Below are 21,062 nucleotides of genomic sequence, written 5' to 3' on the forward strand. Positions count from 1 at the left end.
TTGTATAAATATGTATACATATATTGGATTTGACATATATTTTTACCATGTTTAACATATATTGGATTACTTGCTATCTAGGGGACGGGGGTGAGGAAAATTAGAACACATGGTTTTGCAAGAGTTAATGGTGAAAAATTATCCGTGCATATCGTTTGAAAATTAAAAATCTTTAATTAAAAAAAAAAAAGGAGTTGTCAAGCTCTGAGCTTGGCACAACAACAATCCTTTGTGTTTACCTTCTGGGTGATCTTATCTTCTGGCAAGTGAAATCATAGGATTTATGCTATTAAATGATATGTATAATGATTTAGATTTGTTGGAGCTTCCCTACCTCCCAGGAGATCCTGGTCTGAGAGTTGGAACTATAGCCAATGTGCTACGACAGAAAGTAATCAATCAACCACAACTCCTAACATGCTAACAATCTCTGTGCTTGTAATTGCTAAGTGAACTGAACTAGGTGCTGCATTCCTATTCCTGCCAAGCTAATTGTGGTTCTGTTACCCCAATGAAGGATCAGAAGGCTCAACAAGCCTAACATGAGACAATCACAAGGCTCCACAATTCTAATAACTTAGAGGCTGTTGCCATAAGATCCAAGAAGGCCAGATTATTCCAAAAATACCAACTATTAGAAACTGTTTACTCAAGACCTAAGAATGACTCTGTCGTGGTCCCATTTTTGGTAGGTTTTATAACACTCTATGCCTGCCATAAATCCTTAAGCTCTCTTTCTCAGGAGGACTTGAGTTGCAAATCTGTTTTCCTCACTTTGAAATTAAATGTATTTGATTCCTGACTTACCTACCTCTGGCTTGCTTTATTAAGCTCTGATCATCTAAAGCTTAGAGCAGATCCAGTCCAGACTACATTTAAAATTCTTCTGTCAGAGCCAAATGTAATATGTAGAAAAAGCAGATAAATGTCTTGTTGGGAGTTGCTTCTCCCCATGATATCAAGAAGATAATGTTTTTTATTTTATTTTTAAAACTTTTGATCTATCAGCATATATAAAATAAACTGTGGAGAGAAACTATTAAGGATAATAGCTTGAAATAATTTCTAAATATTGCCAACAAAGTCCAGCAGGATAAGATGGAAAGAAAAATTCCTTTAAAATAATTGCAACTAGTATAAAATACTTGGAAGTTCATTTGTCAAGACAAATCCAGGAACTATATGAACACAATTACAAAACCTTTTTCACACAAATAAAAATCTGGACACTTGAATAAATATCAATTGCTTATGGGTAAGATTAGAATAATATAATACAAATGACAATTCTGCCTAAATTAATTTATTCATTCAATACCATCCCAATCAAACTATAAAAGTGTTATATTATAGAGCTAGAAAAAATAATTACAAAATTCATCTTGAAGGATAAAAAGTCAAGAATATCAAGGGAATCAATAAAAAAAAAAAAACTTTAAAGGAAAGTGATCTAACACTACCAGATTTTAAATTATATTACAAAGTGGTCACCATCAAAACCAATCTAATGCTAGATTTCACTCAAGGAGAAGAAATTCCCAAAGTCTCTAATGTAGCAAGCTGGAAACAAAGACATGATGGAGAATGCCAGCACCTCTTATGTGGCTTCTTTTCCTTTAGCCACGGTAAGTGGGGTTAGGATTTCATCTTCTCTCTTGAAGCCAGAAATACCTGAAGTGACTGCAGAGACAAAAGGGCTTAGACAGACTCAAAGAAAGCTAATGAAGACTAAAGAGATCAAAGTTCTCTCTCAAACTTGTGAACTCCATCTTATTGCTCATAGAGGCATGAATCATTGATTTTCATCAATAAGGGGAAAGTCTCATACCAATGAGCTTTGGGACTGTGATTACACATACATTTCAATGGAACTCCTAGAGTGAGCATAAAGTTTTAGATCACCTCCTTCCCCTTCCCCTACCTCCAGCAGGAGGAAGGAGAAGAGGAAAAGAGGCTTTGGCTTAATCCAGACCTTTTCCAACCACTCTTTCACAAGAGAAAGAACTTTTAGCTTTCCATCTGGCTCAAACAGTATTCCTGTATCATCTCTTGGGAGCAAAAGACAGATTATAATTATGGCTCTACAATAAATCCAGTAAAAGAATCTACACCATGAATGCCTAAGGGACATTTCTAAATACCCTGTGAATGAAAGAAAGGGACTTCCATCAACTAGAAACTACAAGTTACCTTTCTTCCATATGCACTCTCTAAGCTTGAGCCTATTTTCTCTTATATTCACTTATGGAAATATAGGGAGATATATAATGCTATAAAAGTTTGAGGCAGTTTCTGAGTAATTTAATAATTTCATTAATATGGCTAACATTATTTATCAAAGAGACCAGTGGCAGTCTTGCTAAAGGCTTTCATGGTGATAGGTTTAGGCTTATACGGCTTTGGAAAAGTGAATATTCTAGAGGGTGGCTATCAACTCAGATTGGTTAACAAGTAATGAGAGAGAGTGAATATTACAGTGAGGGACTAGACCTATTCTAATGAACTTTGATTATGTCATTTACTTCTAAGTTACCCTCAGCCTTGGGCAATCTAATCAAAATCTATAGTAGAACACTATAGAAGTAAATTTCTTGTAAGGTTGGATGGAATCTGACCAAGATTCAGAATAATTAATTCAATCTCATAATCAGCAATGTTTCATTAGTCTCTTTAAGAGACTTGAAATGAGGACTGTGGGGCAAAAAAAGAGGGAACTCTGGTATCAATTCTTCACATTATACCATGTTAGTAAATTAACTCTTTCTAAAGCTATTCTCTAAAGCTTCCTGCCTAAATGATTTCTAAATAATCAGCACAGGAATAGGAGAAGGAAGGAAAGAAAGGTTAAGCCAGTAATGTTAGAGAATTCACTCCAAACCTTATAGAAGTACCACTAGAACACATTGATGGTGAAGATGGTGCTAACTTATCAGAGAGAGGACTAGGAATAAGAATCTTCAAAGTTTATTTGGACTACATACTGGACTGGTCTGGGATAAAATTGGGCCTCTTACATTTGTGAAGATTCTCCTCCAGAAATCTATTATTCTATTCACTAACAACACTAGAAAAAAATGATAAATTTTCTCTTTATTTTAAACTGAAATTGTATAGTAGTCAGTTTTTATGGTATGTTTCCCTAAGACAGGCTAATTTTTAGATAACTTTTGCAGTCTTTTGTATTTGTCAGGTTTTTTTATGTTTGAAGTAGTGATACATGTTCTATCACTGAATTCTCAGCTAATATAATACATTCTTTTTTAAAAATTTTTAATAGCTTTTTATTTACAAGTTATATGCATGGGTAATTTTACAGCATTGACAATTGCCAACCTTTTGTTCCAATTTTTCCCCTCCTTTCCCCCACTCCCTCCCCTAGATGGCAGGATGATCAATACATGTTAAATATATTAAAATAATATAATACATTCTTTAAAATATTAGTGCCTAGCAGTTTGGCCAGAACTTATTATGATATTTCATAAGTATTCATATTGATATTTTTCTTTAACTTTAAGCAGACATAAAATTCTTGACTTATTTCTGATATAGCTCCAGAACTTCTCTAAGATATTTCTGGATTATAAATCAATAGGATACTGCTTTCCTGTTCTTGAAATCACCAAGCTATTGAGGACTTGGTTGATTTTGTTTTCAACTGAGTCTACTTGTATTGGTATTGCATTAATTTGGAATTCAAGTAGACTGTTCTCCAAGAATCAGGGATCCATTGGAAGGAATTTCAGATGCCTTTTGAGACTTAGAAGAAATTTAATTTTCTTGAACTTTTAATGGCAATACTTATAGCATAGGGCCCCCTAGAAATTCGGTATGCCTTGTGTAGAAAAGAACACTCAGAAAATTTTGTCCCAAACTCAATTATGATGGCCCCTTCACCGAGGAGAGAAGTTTTGTTGTTGTTATTTTTAAATCCTGGACAATTTGGTTTCTCATCTAAAGATGAGAAGCTGACTTAAAGCTAACAAAAGTTCCCTATTCTCTAGAGGGAGTGCATCATATGCTCAGACAATTCTGTAACAGAACAGGCTTTTCTTATAAGACAGAAGGGTTGATTTTCTTTTTCTTTGTCCTCCTTTGTTGTTTTTGGATTAGAGATCTTTATGAAAGCAACAAAATAGGCAGTAGACAATTAATATTGTATAAAAATGATGCTTGTTAAATTGTGCTATTTGGAAATATGTCAGAATATGAACATACTTTAATACAAGACACTGGGCAAAATATTCAAAAGAGAAATGAAAAATCTCCCTAAGTCACTACTAAGGCTATTCTTAAAAACAACAAAAATCAGAATACTTACTTTCATAGTATTTCCTCTTAAGAAGAATATATGTTAATTGTCACTGAATCTAAGATTTGCACACATATAGAGAAATTTATATAGTAACATAAAGCAAACAATTGCATTTCCTCCTGGGGAAAAAGACAATATTTATAGTTTATGAATGTTAAGTTTCATTACATTTACCAATTAGTGCAAGATGATAATAAAGAGAACACTGAGGAGCAGCCAGTTGGCCCAGTGGATAGAGCACCAGCCCTGAAGTCAAGATGGCCTGAGTTCAAATTTGGCCTCAGACATTAAACACTTCCTAGCTGTATGACCCTGGGCAAGTCACTTAACCCCAATTGCCTCAAAAAAATAAAATAAAATAAAATTTAAGAGAATACTGGCAAAAAAGTGAATGCCTCTTCAATTAGACTTTACTTCTTTGATTCTGTGACTATATAGTTTGCAATTAATAAAATGATTTTCCACACAGTATTTATATTACTATACCAGTAATGGAGACTTTAATGGAGACAATACCCTCACCTCTTTGGGCCTCAGTTTCTCAAATTAAGGATTTGGAGTAGATCCTCTGCAACATTACTGCAGCTTTAATGGGAATTTTAAAAATATCTATTAGCTGGTTGTTTTTCATTGTGTACTTAAGTGCCCTCTACTGTTCAGAATAAAAATAACTTTAAATGGAATAAATGGAGGTAACTATTGAGCAATATCAAAGTTCTACATAAAAATAAACATATTTTGCTTTCTTTAATATTCCTTGAAGTAACAATGAGATAATTGTTTCTTTTTCAAAATGCTTTTAACATTTTTTCGTAGTTAACAAAACTCTAATGCAATGTCTCAAAAAACCCAGCATTTCATTTATTTCTTGAAAGCAAAATGAAGTATTATTATTACCAGAAACAAAATAATATGCTATTTAGTATTTATTTTTACTGGTGATGAATCATTTGAAATTATTTCTCTGTTTTCAAAGGGTCTCTGATATCATTGATATGAATACTCCTTTAATGTTGCAGTATACCACAGATCTAATTCTTTTCACTCTTTGTGACTTTTGGAAAAAAGTCTTTTTTGTTGTTATCTTTTGTCTTATGTCACTTATTCTTGTGTGATTCTTGTCTATAAGTACCACAAAGCACTAATCCAACATATTAGGGTCCTTTCTAGAGATCCAAACATATGTCAAATGAGCACACAAGTTGTTAATTTGTTGTCTAATCCTCATTCTTGCTAGGGATATAACTAGGAATTTTTAGTTAGTTTCCTGTGGCAAATTTATTTCAGCAGGTGGTTTAAGGCATAATAGCTCCTTTGCTGGAGATAAAGGTCATCAGAATTGTGGTTATTGTAGAATGCAGAAATCAGGATATTGAGAATAGACAAAAGTTGAGATAGTAAAGATGGTAATATGAAAAGTTTCAGCCAAAACCAAATCCTTCATAAAGACTCTCTAGGAAAATGATTTAGACTTCCAGAAGACACAAAGATTAAGCATTAAAAAATAAAAATTCCAAATAACCCCTCCATTCTATCCAGGACCCTACCAGAAGCCAAGATGATCCCTGGTTGGATCCTATCAGCAGGGTCCTAAACTGGGGAAGAAATCAAAACCTCTGGGTTTCCCAAAATCTCAGTTTTCAACTTTGGGTTCCACTCTTGACTCTAGACATTCTCTACTATGACCCCTACTTTCTCCCATTCCCCTATCCTTTTTAAGTTTTCTTTTATGAATTGTCTAAGCTTATTAGAATGTAAGCCTTTTGGAGACCTTGTTCTTTCTTTTCTCTATTTGCATTCTCTGCACTTAAAATAGGACTGTATTCATAGTACACACTTTTTTTTTTTAAGAGTGAAAATGCTATGTTGTGAACCACACTCAGTTCCCACAAGCCTCTTTCTGGGTGTGGATGGCTCTCATCACAAGATCATTGGAACTGGCCTGGACCATCTCATTGTTGAAGAGAGCCATATCCATCAGAATTGATCATCATCTTGTTGCTGTGTACAATGATCTCCTGGTTCTGCTCATTTCACTCAGCATCAGTTCATGAAAGTCTCTCCAAGCTTCTCTGAAATTATCCTGCTGATCATTTCTTATAGAAAAATAATTATAACATTCATATTCCATAACTTATTCAGCCACTCTCCAAATGATGGGCGTCCATTCAGTTTCCAGTTTCTTGCTACTACAAAAAGGGCTGCCACAAATATTTTTGCATATGTGGGTCACTTTCCCTCCTTTAAGATGTCTTTGGGATTTAAGTCCAGTAGAAACACTGCTGGATCAAAGGGTATGCAAAGTTTGATAATCCTTTGGGCATAATTCCAAATTGCTCTCCAGAATGGTTGGATCCATTTGCAATTCCACCAACAATGTATTAGTTCCCAGTTTTCCCCACATCCTCTCCAACATTCATCATTATCTCTTCCTATCACCTTAGCCAATCTGAGAGATGTGTAGTAGTATTTCAGAGTTGTCTTAATTTGCATTTCTCTGATCAATAGTGATTTAGAGCACCTTTTCATATGACTAGAAACAGTTTCAATTTCTTCATCTGAAAATTCTCTGTTCATATCCTTTGACCATTTATCAATTGGAGAATAGCTTGAATTGTTATAAATTTGAGTCAGTTCTCTATATATTTTAGAAATGAGGCCTTTATCAGAATCTTTGAATGTAAAAATGTTTTCCCAGTTTATTGCTTCCCTTCTAATCTTGTCTGCATTAGTTTTGTTTGTTTAAAAAATGTTTTAACTTAATATAATCAAAATTATCTATTCTGTGATTAATAACGATCTCTAGCTCTTCTTTGGTCACAAATTCTTTCCTCTTCCACAGATCTGAGAGATAAACTATCCTATGTTCTTCTAATTTGTTTATAATAGCATTCTTTATGGCTACATGATAAACTATTTTGGTCTTATCTTGGTCTACACTGTTGAGTGTGGGTCAAAGCCTATTTTCTGCCACACTAGTTTTCAATTTTCCCCAGCAATTTTTGTCAAATAATGAGTTTTTATCCCCAAAGCTGGAGTCTTTGGGTTTATCAAACATTAAATTACTATAGTCATTGACAATTTTGTCCTGTAAGCCTAACCTATTCCACTGATCAATGACTCTTTTTCTTAGCCAGTACTAAGTAGTTTTGATGACCTCTGCTTTATAATATAGTTTTAAATCTGGCACAGCTAGATCATCTTCATTTGCATTTTTCATTAATTCCCTTGAAATTCTTGACTTTTTCTTCTTCCAGATGAAATGTTATTACTTTTCTAGATCTGCCTAGTAGTTTATTGGGAGTTCGATTGGTATGGCACTAAATAAGTAGATTAATTTAGGTAGTATAGTCATTTTTATTATATCGCATAGCCTACCCATGAGCACTTGATATTTTTCCACCTGATTAGATCTGACTTTGTGTGGAAAGTGTTTTGTAATTGTGTTCATAGAGTTTCTGACTTTACCTTGGCAGGTAGACTCCCAAATATCTTATATTGTTGACAGTTATTTTTAATGAAATTTCTCTTTTTTAAGAGAAATCTCTTGCTGCTAGACTTTGTTGGTAATATATAAAAATGCTGATGATTTCTATGGATTTATTTTGTACCCTGCAACTTTGCTACAGTTGTGGATTGTTTCTAGTAGTTTTTTAGTTGACTCTCTAGGATTATCTAAGTATACCAACATATCATTTGCAAAGAGTGATAATTTGGTTTCCTTATTACCTATTCTATAATTCCTTTAATCTCTTTTTCATCTCTCACTGCCAAAGCTAACATTTCTAATACAATGTCAAATAGTAACAATGATAGTAGGTAGCCTTGTTTCACCCCTGATTTTACTGGATATAGTTCTAGTTTGTCCCCACCATTATATATGATGCTTGCTGATGGTTTTAAATAGATGCTACTGATCATTTTAAGGAAAAGTCCATTTATTCCTATGCTCTCTAATGTTTATGGTGTTAGATTTTATCAAATGCTTTTTCTGCATCTATTGAGATAATCACATGATTTTTGTTTGGTTATTGATATAGTCAATTATACTAAGAATTTTCCTAATATTGAACCAGCTCTGCATTCCTGGTATAAATCTTACTTGGTCATGGTGTATTATCCTGGGGATGATTTTCTATAATCTCTTTGCTAATATTTTATTTAAGATTTTTGCCTCAATATTTGTTAGGGAAATTGAGCTATAATTTTCTTTCTCTCTTTTCAACCTACCTGGTTTAGGTTTCAGTACCATGTCTATGTCATAAAAGGAATTTTGCTACAAGTCCTTCTTTCCCTATTTTTTCAAATAGTTTGCATAATATTGGAGTTAATTTTTCTTTACATGTTTGGTACAATTCACATGTAAATCCATCTGGCCCTGAAGATTTTTTCTTAGGGAGCTGATTAATAACTTGTTTTATTTATTTTTCTAAAATGGGACTATATAAGTAATTTATTTCCTTTCTGTTAATCTGGACAAGCTATATTTTTGTACATTGCTCAATTTCACTTAGATTATCAAATTTATTGACATGAAGTTGGGCAAAATAACTCCTGCTCGAATTTCCTCTTCAGTGATGGAAAGTTCTCTCTTTTCATTTTTGAGACTAACAATTTGATTTTCCTCTTTCCTTTTTCTAATCAGATCAACTAAATGTTTGTCTATTTTGTTGAGTTTTTTTTCATAAAACCAACTCTTAGTTTTATTTATTAATTCAATAGTTTTCTTACTTTCAATTTTATTTATCTCTCCTTTAATTTTTAGAATTTTCAAATCTGGTATTTAATTTTTAAAAATTTGTTCTTTTTCTAGCTTTTTTAGCTGCAAGTCCAATTCACTGATCTTTTTTCTATTTTATGTAAGTAAGCATCTAGAGATATAAAATTTCCCCTAATTACTGTTTTGGCTGCATCCCACAAATTTTGACATGTCGTCTCATTATTGTTATTCTCTTGGGTTGTGACTATGATTTGCTGTTTCACCTTTTCATTCTTTAGGATTTACATTATTTAGTTTCCAATTAATTTTTGTTCTATTTTCTCCTGGCTTTTTATTGAATGTAATTTTTATTGCATCATGATCTGGAAAAAATGCATTTTCTCTGCCTTTCTACATTTGATTTTGAAGTCTTTATGCCCTAACATATGGACAGTTTTTGTATAGGTTCTATGAACCACCAAGAAAAAGTGTACTCCTTTCAGTCTCCATTCAATTTTCTCCAAAGAAAACATCTAACTTTTCTAAAATTCTATTTACCTTCTTAACTTTTCTTATTTATTTTGTGGTTCAATATATCTAGTTCTGAGAGAGCAAGGTTGAGACCCCCCATTATTATAGTTTTGCTGTTTATTTCTTCTCTTAACTTTAGGAATTTAGATGCTATACCAATTGGTGCATATATGTTTAGTATTGATATTATTCATTATCTATGGTACCTTTTAGCAAGATATAGTTTCATTCCTTATCTCTTTTAATTATATCTATTTTTGTTTTTGCTTGATCTGAGATCAGGATGGCTGTCCCTGCTTTTTTACTTCACTCAAAACATAATAGATTCTGCTCCTGCCTTTTATTTTTACTCTGTATGTATCACTCTGCTTTAAATGTGTTTCTTGTAAATAACATATTGTAGGATTCTGACTTTTAATCCAGTCTGCCATCAGTTTCCATTTTATGGAAGAGTTTATCCCATTCAAATTTACAGTTAACCTAATTTTGTATTTCCCACCATCTTATTTTCCCCAAATTATGATTTTCTCTTTCCTTTCCCCCTTTTCCTCCTCCGTAGTATTTTGCTTTTGACCACCACTTCCCTCAAGCAACCTTTTGCCTTTATAGCTTCTCCCCCTTTCTTATACCTTTCCTCTCCTACTTTTGTTTTACCTTCTATTATCTTCCCCTTTTCCTCTCTCCTTTCCCCTCCCACTTCCCTATAAGGCAGGACAAGTTTCTCTGTGAAACCAAATATATCTAATATTCTCTCTTTGAGCCAAATCTGATGAGTAAAATTCACACAATGTTTATCCCCCTCCTTTCCTTCCCCTCAATTATAAAAGGTCTTTTTTGCCTCTTCATGAGATGTAATTTTACTCATTTTACCTCCATTTTCCTCTTTTTATGGTATAATCTCCTTTTCACTTCTAGTTTCTTTTTTATATTATCACAGCAAAATCAAATTATACCTGCTTGCTCTCTCTCTCTCTCTCCTTCCATATATATATACCCACAACAGAGATATAGTTCTCAAGAATTCTTTCCTTTTTACCTTTTTATGGTTCTCTTGGATTGCATATTTGGAGATTAAATTTGTTATTCAGCTCTGATTTTGGCTGCATTCCAAGTTCCTTTGCCTTTTAGAATATCAGATTCCAGCCCTTTTGATCTTTTAAGACAGAAGCTGTAAGGTCCTGAGTGATCCTGATTTTGGCTCCTCGGTATTTGAATTGTTTCTTTCTGGCTGCTTGCAATATTTTTTCCTTGATCTGATAATTCTGAAATTTAGCTACTATATTCCTTGGAGTTTTCATTTTGAGGTCTCAGGAGGGGTTTGGTGAATTCTTTCAATGGCTATTTTACCTTCTGATTCTAGGATATCAGCGCAGTTTTCCTTGATGAGTTCATGAAAGATAATGGCTAGATTCTTTTTTTTCATCATGGTTTTTAGAAAGTCCAATAATCCTTAGATTGTCTCTCCTAGATCTATTTCCCAGGTCAATTGTTTTTTTCAAGGAGGTATTTTCCATTTTCTTCTATTTTTTCTTTTTTTTTTGGTTTTGCTTGATTTTTTAAAATTTTAAATATTTTTTTGCTTCATTGAGTCTTGATGTTCTCATTGAGTCATTCATTTCCATTTGTTCAGTTCTAATTTTTAGTGAATTATTTTCTTCAGTTACCTTTTTTAGTTCTTTTTGTTTTGGGTCAATTGAATTTTTAAAGGAGTTGTTTGTTTGTTTTTTTTTTTTTAATGGTTTTTCCATTTCACAAATTCTGTTTTTTAAGGAGTTGTTTTCTTTTTCCATTTCACAAATTCTGCTTTTCAAGGGGTTGCTTTCTTTTCTTTTTCCATTTTTTGAAATCTACTTTATAAGGAGTTATATGCTTTTTCTGTTTTACTAAATCTGTTTTGTAAACAGTTTTCTTCAGATAATTTCTATTTCCTTTTCCAAACCCTCTTGCAAAGTCCTCATTTCCTTTCTCCATTTTTTTTCTCACTCTCTATTAAGATCCTTTTTGAATTTTTCCAAGAGAGCTGTGTGAAATGGGGACCAATTTTTATTGTGGAAATAATCTCCTTTTAGTGTCCTTAGGGTTTGGAATCTCTTCTTCTCTTTCTCCATAAAAACTGTGTATGGTTAGAGTTCTTTTTGCTTTTTTGCTCACTTTTTTAAAGAAAAAGTTGAGGTTTGCTTTTAGGGCAAAGGGAAGATTATCCAAGCTTCCTCCACAGGTGGCAGTGGCTTCACCAGGTCAGTGCAAACTAACTTCCAGTGCTGGGTGGGTGTGTCCAGGACCCGTGAAATTCTGATGTTTAAGGGCTCACTATTTGCGTTGGCTGTCTTATAACTTCTCTGCTGATCTACTGGCTTGCAACCAGGACAGAGTAGTCAACACTGATATAAATTCCTCCCAATAGATTTTTTGGCTCACAGAGCCCATACTGCCCTGAGACTGTGCACTGCTTGCATTTGGTCCACCTTCATCTGTGTCTACTTGAAGCAGACCTTTTCTGGAGATCTTTGAAATTACATTTCCCAATATTTGTGGGTTTTGTCACTTCAAAACCAGTTCAGAAGCTGAATTTGCTGTTAGTTTGAGGGTCATGGGGAGAGCCCAGAAAAAGAGGCGTCTCCTCTCCACAATCTTGGCTTCACCTCCCAAAATATTCATTTTTCAAAATGCTTGTATATTTGTTGACCAAGGATAGCATGACCTATTGGCATCAGGACAGAATAGCAGTTCCTCAGAGATCCAGAAGTTTCTAATATGAGTTCTAGGCCTAAAGAAGAAAATAAAGTCTAGTTCCAGACAATTTTCTAACCAGAGGCTTTAATGAGAGGCATGACAAAGACCCAGAAGACCTCATCTAGAGCAGTGCAATGGGTGTAGCAAGAATAAGGCTTAGGGAGTGCTACTCTGGCACTGCATTGGAAGATAGCAAGTGAGTCTCACTACCCAATCCAATACATAAAAGAGCTTGGACATGGCAAAGTGCTAAAATACAGAATCTAAGGCCCAAAAAGAGAAAACAGAAGAAAACTAATATAAGAAAGAAACACTCTAGTTTAAGAAACTGTCAATGTAACAACTCAAGAGAAGAAAACACTAGAATAATTAAAAGTAGATTCCCAGAAAAAACAACAACTATAAATTATTCATGAGATAAATAAATGAAGTAGGACATTTGAAAAGAGAATAAACAGATTAGGATAGTCCAAAACCTTGCCCAAGAAAAGAACCTAAAAAATTGAACAGAACTCAATGAGGTAATGAGGCAATAAATTAGAATAAAATCAAAAGACTGAGAAATTAGAACATATGAAACATCTGCTAACAAAAACAAGTTATCTGGAAAACAAGAAAAGATAATTTAACAATCATTGAACAGGGCACAGTGATGCGCACCTGTAGCTCCTGCAATTGAGGAGGCTGATCAGTTGAGTTTGGGAGTTTCAAGCTTCAGTAAGCTAAAGCCATTTGCATGTCCCACACTGATGTGATAAGCCCTTGAAGCTAATGGGCTGCCTAAGAAGGGGTGAACTGACTCAGCTTAGATATTGTAGCAGGTCAAGCTTTCTATGACAATCAGCAGCAGGCTTGGACTTGTTACTTCCAGGTGAATGGGTGAGATAGGGAAATCTAGTTTTTAAAAAACAAAAACAAAAAACATTGATCTTCCTCAAAATGATTATCGAACAAAAATCTTGGATACCACATTTTAAGAAATGAAAAAGAAAACTGCACAGAGCTAATTTAAACCAATGAACAAAATAGAGATAAAATACATAAACCAAACCCTAAAAGAAAATCCAAATTTGCTACATCCAGAAATGTCATAAAATCTACAGGTTCTTGGTTAAAAATATATACTGCAAGAACCAGAACATTGTACACAGCAACAGCAATATTGTACAATGATCAACTGTGAATGATAGCTATTCTCAGCAATAACATAACCCAAGCCAATTCTGAAGGGCTTATCATAAAAATGCTATGCATCTCCAGAAAATGGATTGATGGAGTCTGGGTAGTTTGATGCACACTATTTTTTTTTTTTTTTTTTTACTTTATTTGTATGAGGGAGGAAGGGATGGTCTCTTTTCTTTCACAACATGACTAATGTGGAAATGTTTTGCATGACTGCACATCTAAAACCTATATCAAATTGCTTGCCTTCTTAAGGGAGGGAGGGGAAGGAGAAAGAGAGAGAATTTGGAACTAAATTTAAAAAAAAAGTAAAAATTGTTTTTACATGTTGGTAGAAAATTTTAATAAAAAAAGATATCAATATATACAATATAACACCATTATACACAGTTAATAACATGAGATTATATAACAGCTTCTATATATGAGAGAAATGTAAGTTATATATTTACAAATAAGTTTCTCTAATAGGATCTCCAGGGGGCATTTGAACAAAGGTTGAGGAAAAAATGCGACTATTTTGATGTAGTCTAAAAAATTATGTTACCCAACCTCAATGGAGCAATCACGATTGCTAGGCAATCCTCTATACTTCTTTATCAACTCACTATTCCCCTCTCCACAGATGCTCTTCAGAAACTTTTCATCTCTTCTCAATTCTCATGACTGCCGCTCCCTCCACTCTCTCAGGTGAGAACTTCTGTCTCATATTTTAAAAAAGGGCTATTTTGCCATGAATTTCCCCTTTTTTTTTCATCTTTTATCACTCATTTCTTCTGTTGCTATCTCCTCCTCTTTCACGTCTTACCTCACATAAAGTGGTCTACTCAAACTAACTTCTACCTGCACCTACCAGGACCCTATTCCATTCTGCAATAGATTGCATCCCCACCCTAACAATTATTTTCAATCTATCTCTTGCTTACTAACTCCTTCCTTACCACCTACAAACATACCCACATTTCTCCTAATCCTCAAAAAAACCTTGTTTTTATCCTTTTATCACTACTAACACTTCATAATGTTTGATATTTTCTTCCATTTAATTCTAGTTCTAGTTTGGTTTTTGTTTTCAGACTTAGTCCCAAAGTCAATCTCAGCTTCATTACACATCCACATTTGGTTGTCAGGCTTTGTTTGGGCCTGACATCATTTTCTTAGATTCCTCTTCCCTTGGTGTGTTTATGTTCAGAACACTGGCAAATTTCGTGGTCTGATCAAAAGTTACTTGCCCCTGATCCCTAGGTGGTCTCCATCCTGCCTGAGTCTTCTCTGATCAAGGCAATTGGTGCTCTTTAATTTCTCTAGGAATTCCTAGATCAAGGTACTGCATGGTCTTTTTCTAAAAGGTTTTTTAAATTGTTATCTTTTGTCTTCACTTTGCACTTAATCTTTATCCCTGTCTCCTTTCAGACAGACATTCCTTATAATAAAGAATTGGGTTTTTTTTTAACATGTGTTAGTTAATTTGATCTTCACAACATCCCTATGAGATAGGAACTATTATCATCATCATTTTCCAGATGAGGAAACTGAGGAATATATAAGTTAAATGGCTTGCCCAGGGTCACACAGCTAGTGTTAAGGATAGGATGTGAACTCAGATTTTCCTGACTGCCAGTCTTGTGCTCTATTCAACATGCACTCAACTTTCCTACAAAAGAAAAAAAAAAATGCAGCAAAACCAATTAAAACATCAAGAAAAAGCCAGCATGAGAGAAATGTTCCTAACCTATATTGCCTCAGTCTCTTCAAAGGAGTGGGAAGATTATTCTCCTATCTCTTTTGGGGGGCAAATTTATTCTTCATAATTCCACAGATTTTTTTTTTAAATTTGTGATTTCTCTTTTGATTTATAACATTGCAGTTATTATGTTTATTGACTTGGTGGTCTTCTGTCATTCCTGAGTTTCTTTAATCGAGTGATCTTTGTTCCTCTCCTCCAGTGCCTAAAAACTGGGTATTATAGGTACTAATTGTTCTTTTAAAATTTGATAGAATTATTTTGTAAACCTGTATATAATGGGTCTTTTTTGTTGTTGTTTTTTGACAATTTCTTTACAGTTACTTCAATTTCTTTTTTTGGAACTGGATTATTTGAAATCTCTTATTTTATATTTTTGGATAATATTTTATTTTCATTTTACATATAACTACGTAATAGTTTAAAATTCTTTTTATTTCTTCTGAGTTTAAGACATTATTGATCATTTTCCTTCTATTCTTTTTTCTCTAGTTTTCAGAATACCACTATTTTCTAGTTTTCCTCCTACCAATCTGACCTCTCCTCTGTCTCCTTTGCTAGTTCCTCTTCCAGATCATATATATATATATAGGTGACCATATGGGTCCTGTCTTGGGGCCTCTTTTCTCCCTTTATATCTCCCTGGATGTTCTCATCAGCTCCCATGAATTTAATTATCATCTCTATTTGACTACTTTCAAATTTACCTAACCTGTCTGAAATCCTCTGCTGACCTCCAAACTCAAATCTCCCACTAACTTTCAGACATCTCAAACTGGATGTCCAACAGAAATCTTAAATTCACCATGTCCAAAATCGAATAAGAGTTAGATTTTCCTATCTTTCCCTACCTTTCTATTTCTGTAGAGGGTGACATCAACTGCCCAGTCTCTTAGACTTGCAACCTAGGAGTCACTTTGGATTCCTATCTCTCACCTCTCATATCCAAAGTTTTGCCAGGGCTTGTCAATTTCACAAACTTTCATTTCATCATATTACATCAAAGATCTACTGAACCTTTAACTCAATGCAATGGGTTCAACTTCAAGGACTTTGTCCTAATATTCTCAATGACTCATGCTCTCATTCTGAGAATCTATTGGTAAAAACACCAATCTCAAGGGCCCTCGGCTCCTATGTAAGTTCTTAGTTAACGAAGGCACCCAACAAAAAAGATTTAGGACCATAAGGAGACCAACTAGATGGCAAGATAGGCTTGGAATTGGTAAGATTCCAAAAAGACTCATTTCCTGAGTTCAAGTCTGGCTTCAGACAGTTACTAACTGGTGACTCTGGACAAATCACTTAACCCTATTTGGCTCATCATGCTGCTCTGTAAAATAAACTAAAAAAGGAAATGGCAAACCACTCCAGTATCTTCACCAAGAAACATCACAAAATGGGGTCACTGGGAGTCAGACACAACTGAAATGATTGAACAAAAATAATCATAAATCACCATATGTAACAAAAAAGTATTTTTATCTGAGTTCTTAGCAATGAAATTTTGGAAAGCTTTCCATGGTAAGTTTCATTTTCCTCTGCACAGGTATGGTGAACAACAGTCAGAACTAGAAGCTAGGTTTTCTGTTTTCAGTCCTGTTCTCTTTTCCTTACATTGCAATGATAAAAATGTGACAGTAAAAATGGGTACATGGACAGAAAGTGGTATCAGAGGAGAGTAATAGGGAGAAGGAAGAGGAGAATCCCTCTAGAGCAGGAAAAGTTTGGAATACAACTTGAAGATGTATGGAATGGACTCCTTCCCAGATGAGTTTTTTTTTTAAGCTTTTTATTTTCAAAACATATGCACAGATAATTTTTCAATACTGAACTTTGCATAGCCTTGTGTTTCAGATTTTCTCCTCCTTCCTACCCCTTTCCCTAGATGGCAATCTAATATATGTTATACATGTTAAAATATATGTTAAATCCAATAGGTGTAAATATATTTAGACAAATTGCTTTTTCTTGCTGCACAAGAAAAATCAGATCAAAAAGCAAAGAAAATGAGTAAGAAAACAAAATGCAAGCAAACAGCAACAAAAAGAGTGAGAATGTTATGTTGTGATCCACACTCAGTTCCCATAATCCTCTCTCTGATTGTAGATGGCTTACTTCATCACAAGACCATTGAAACTGGCCTCAATCATCTCATTGTTGGAAAGAGCCAAGACCATCAGAATTGATCATCGCATAATCTTGTTGTTGCTGTGTATAATGATCTCCTGGTTCTGCTCACTTCACTCAGCATCAGGATGTAAGTCTTTCCAGTCCTCTCTGAAATCATCCTGCTGATCATTTCTTATAGAACAATAATATTCCATAACATTCATATACCATAATTTATTCAGCCATTCTTCAACTGATGGGCATATCTACTCAAGGGAAACTAACTATTGAAAGTTATTAAAATATTTTAAAGACAAGTTAACAGATCCTAGTTTATAAACCCTTAGTATAAAATATGGATGGATGGAGGGAAAGAATAATATTTTAGAAAGGGAGAATGGCATGATTAAAGATTAGTAAGATATGAGAATAATAGTTACCATTAAGGCTTGCAAAACACTTTATACATTTTCTCCTCTGATTCTCACAATAACCCTTAAGTTAGATGTCTTGTATTTCGAATGGGGAATTTGAAGGTGAGAGGTTAAGTGACTTGACATCTTGATTGCAAATCTAGCACCGTACTCATTAGTTTATCTGACTGCTTGGAATTATCATGATTTATTGGAAGACAAAAGAATCTGGCAAGGACAGGTTAAATTAAGATAGAATGGGAATGGGGGCAGTTAGGTGGCTCTCTAGATAGAGCACTGGTTCCTGAAATCAGGGGAATCTGAATTCAAATCTACCCTCACATACCCAGTTGACTCTGGCCAAGTCACTTTACCCCAAATGCCTCCTAAAGAAAAATGTATAAATATTGGTAATAAATTTAGATTGCTAGAAGTCAGATTATATATTAAGGTAAGGCTATTTTGTTTTAACCATTTAGGAGTCACTAGAGGTTTTTAAACCTTTAATGACACAGAGGGAGTTGGAACCATGCCATTAAAATCTTAATGCAAATTGTTTATGACTAGGTATCATAAAAGATCACCTTTAGGTTTTGGTAGAGGACAAACAACAATTAGGATTGGGCTAATTACAATAAAAAAATAACATATAATTTTCCAAGATTTCCAACAATAAATCTGGGTCGTAAAAATCCCCACAAATTAAGTAAAATTAAGAACTCATTCAACCTAATTTAAAAATAAGGAAACCTATCTAATGCTTAGAAGGACTTATCTGTACTATATGAAACTTTTTTCTTTTGCATTAATACATACTTTTTTTCCCCCTGTTTCGCTTAGGTTGTATGCAATATTGTACTTGAATTGTTCAATTGCATCAGACTCTCTATGACCCCGTTTTGGGTTTTCTTGGCAGATACTGTAGGGATTTGCCACTTCCTTGTCCTTGTCATTTTACAGATGAGGAAACTGAGGCACAGATTTAAGTGACTTGCCCAGGATCGTATAGCTTGTGTCTTGAGGCTAGATCTGAACTCAGGAAGATGGCTCTTCCAGACTGCAGGTTCAATACTACTCACTGTACCAACTCATTGCCCATAGGAACAACTTAGCTTTATCAATGTTCTTTGACAGGTACATATACACAAGTACATTCATTTACTTAAGCGGTTTGTATGGATATCTTTCTAATAGTTGGCTTTCTTTTTCCTTTCCTCCAAGCATAGTATGCAATATCCTTCTTGGCCAGGCTGTCTTTTAGATTCAGAATTTTGAGACTGGAAAGGACTTGATCTTAAGTATACATTATAGATTTGGAAAATGAAACCCAAAACTATTAAACAATTTACTCAAGATCACACAGTAATTTACTGGTAGTTTTGAAATCTAGCTTTCCAACTCCTGTTAAAAAAATGAAAAAAGTCATATTAAACTTTCTGAATATTCTGCCCAGAAATATTTGATAGGAACACAGAAAGAGCTAGTAGATTGTGGTATCCTCTCTAACAGGAAATTATCCTGGGAAATGATGTCAAGTCCATTCAAAGTATTGGTGATAACTAAAAAGTACTAAGTACTGTTTAAACCACTTGCCAATTCCCTAAAGAAACAAAACTTTACTATAAAAATCACCCCACAAATTGAATTTTTGCACACAAGACTCCTTTAAAGTGTGTTCAAGTCTCTAGAACAATAATACCCAGTTTTGTTTTATACACAATTAGATTATATAAAGAATACAGAAGATAGGCTCCAAAAGAATTTTTTAAATTTTCTATTGGTAATTTCTAACTTTCCTTTGCCATGTCATATGAAAAGATGGGTTGTACAATATTACAAGAAGTACAAATATTAGTTGAGTATGGCTGAATTAGGGCAACTTTGTAAAAGCAGCAAGTTAATTACCCTATAAAAGTAGTACACAATTGAATTCAATTTAACATTTATTAAGGACTTACTATAATCGGGGCACAGAAGATACAAAGCCAAAAGTGTAACAATTCTTTCCTTCAAGGAGCTTACAAGGAGAGAAACAGAGACTTTCATTAAGACATAGGTATAAAGCTGCAGGGAAACTCAATCGCCATCTAATGATAAAAAAAAATAATTTGTAGCTAACATTTATATAACACTTGAGACAAACTTAGATGTAGGTGATATTATTATCCCCATTTTACAAATGATAAAACTGAGGCAAACTTATCTAAAGACACACAAGTAAACTAAGTTAAGTGTCTGAGGCTGAATTTGAACTCTAGGCTTCTCAGAACCAGGCCCAGTGGCAAGGCCTAGCAGCCCTCAATAAAAGCTATCTTAGAAAAACTCCAATCATGTTGTAAGTGAGGAAATTAAGGCTCTAGAGAATTGAAGTGATAACCTCAAGGTAATAGTAGAGCCTAGGTTTGAACCCAAACCAGCTGCCTTTCAAATGGGCCCTTTTCCATGTCAAATCTCGTGATTTTTTTACAACAGCTCAAAGAGGTGGGTATTACTATCCTCACAACATTGAGGCAAAGGCCAAGCTCTTTGGTGACAGTGAGCCCTGGACCTGGAATGTGATTCCAAATCCTACCTCAGATTTTTTACTGGCTGTATAACCCCAGGCTCCCGGAGGACAGAGACTGTCTTTTGTTTGTTTTTGTCCCCCAGGACTCAGCACAGTGCCCAACATATAATATATGATTAATGTTCATTGAATTGGAAAAAAAAAAAAAAACACGACCATCTCAAGGAAATCAGTTTCTTATCTCTAACAGAGGGACAACTACACTTATCTCCGTTATATGGATCATGTAATGTAAAGCATTTTGCTATAGATATGAGCTCACTCACTTTTCAGAGTACTAATTTTGTTGTTCTAGAAAAACATTTCATTTCACTGAAGCAAACGTTTTATATCTGGAAGTTGGAGGATGCAGGCTGCAACTCAATTCTACTTGCCTTCAGGCGCCAGAGCATCTCCTGAGAGCATGCAAAAATATTGGTTTTCATGTTTCTATTGGTCTATTCTTCCATTTGTGGCATATGGTCACTGCTCTAGAGACAGAGAACGGTGGCCCATTTAAACCCTAGGACCCCAAACTAGAACATCCTAAAAGGGCCCGATGCCTTGAGTTAAAAGCAATGTAACCAAACTTCCAAGAGACCTTTTTGCCTAGAGCAGCAGATCCTTCCAGGACCGAGCTTGCCCAGGCCAGAAAGCCCAGCACCCTCCCATCTCTCCTCTTTGCCCTGTCCCCCCAACCCCCAATCAAGAGAACAGGTTTTTGTGCCATGATGGAGGGGGGAATGCCCACCTCCGCCCCCACCCCCTCCCTTCGGCTCTCCTCCCCG

This window comes from Antechinus flavipes, chromosome 3, assembly GCF_016432865.1.
Source record: "Antechinus flavipes isolate AdamAnt ecotype Samford, QLD, Australia chromosome 3, AdamAnt_v2, whole genome shotgun sequence".
NCBI classification, from domain to species: Eukaryota; Metazoa; Chordata; class Mammalia; order Dasyuromorphia; family Dasyuridae; genus Antechinus; species Antechinus flavipes.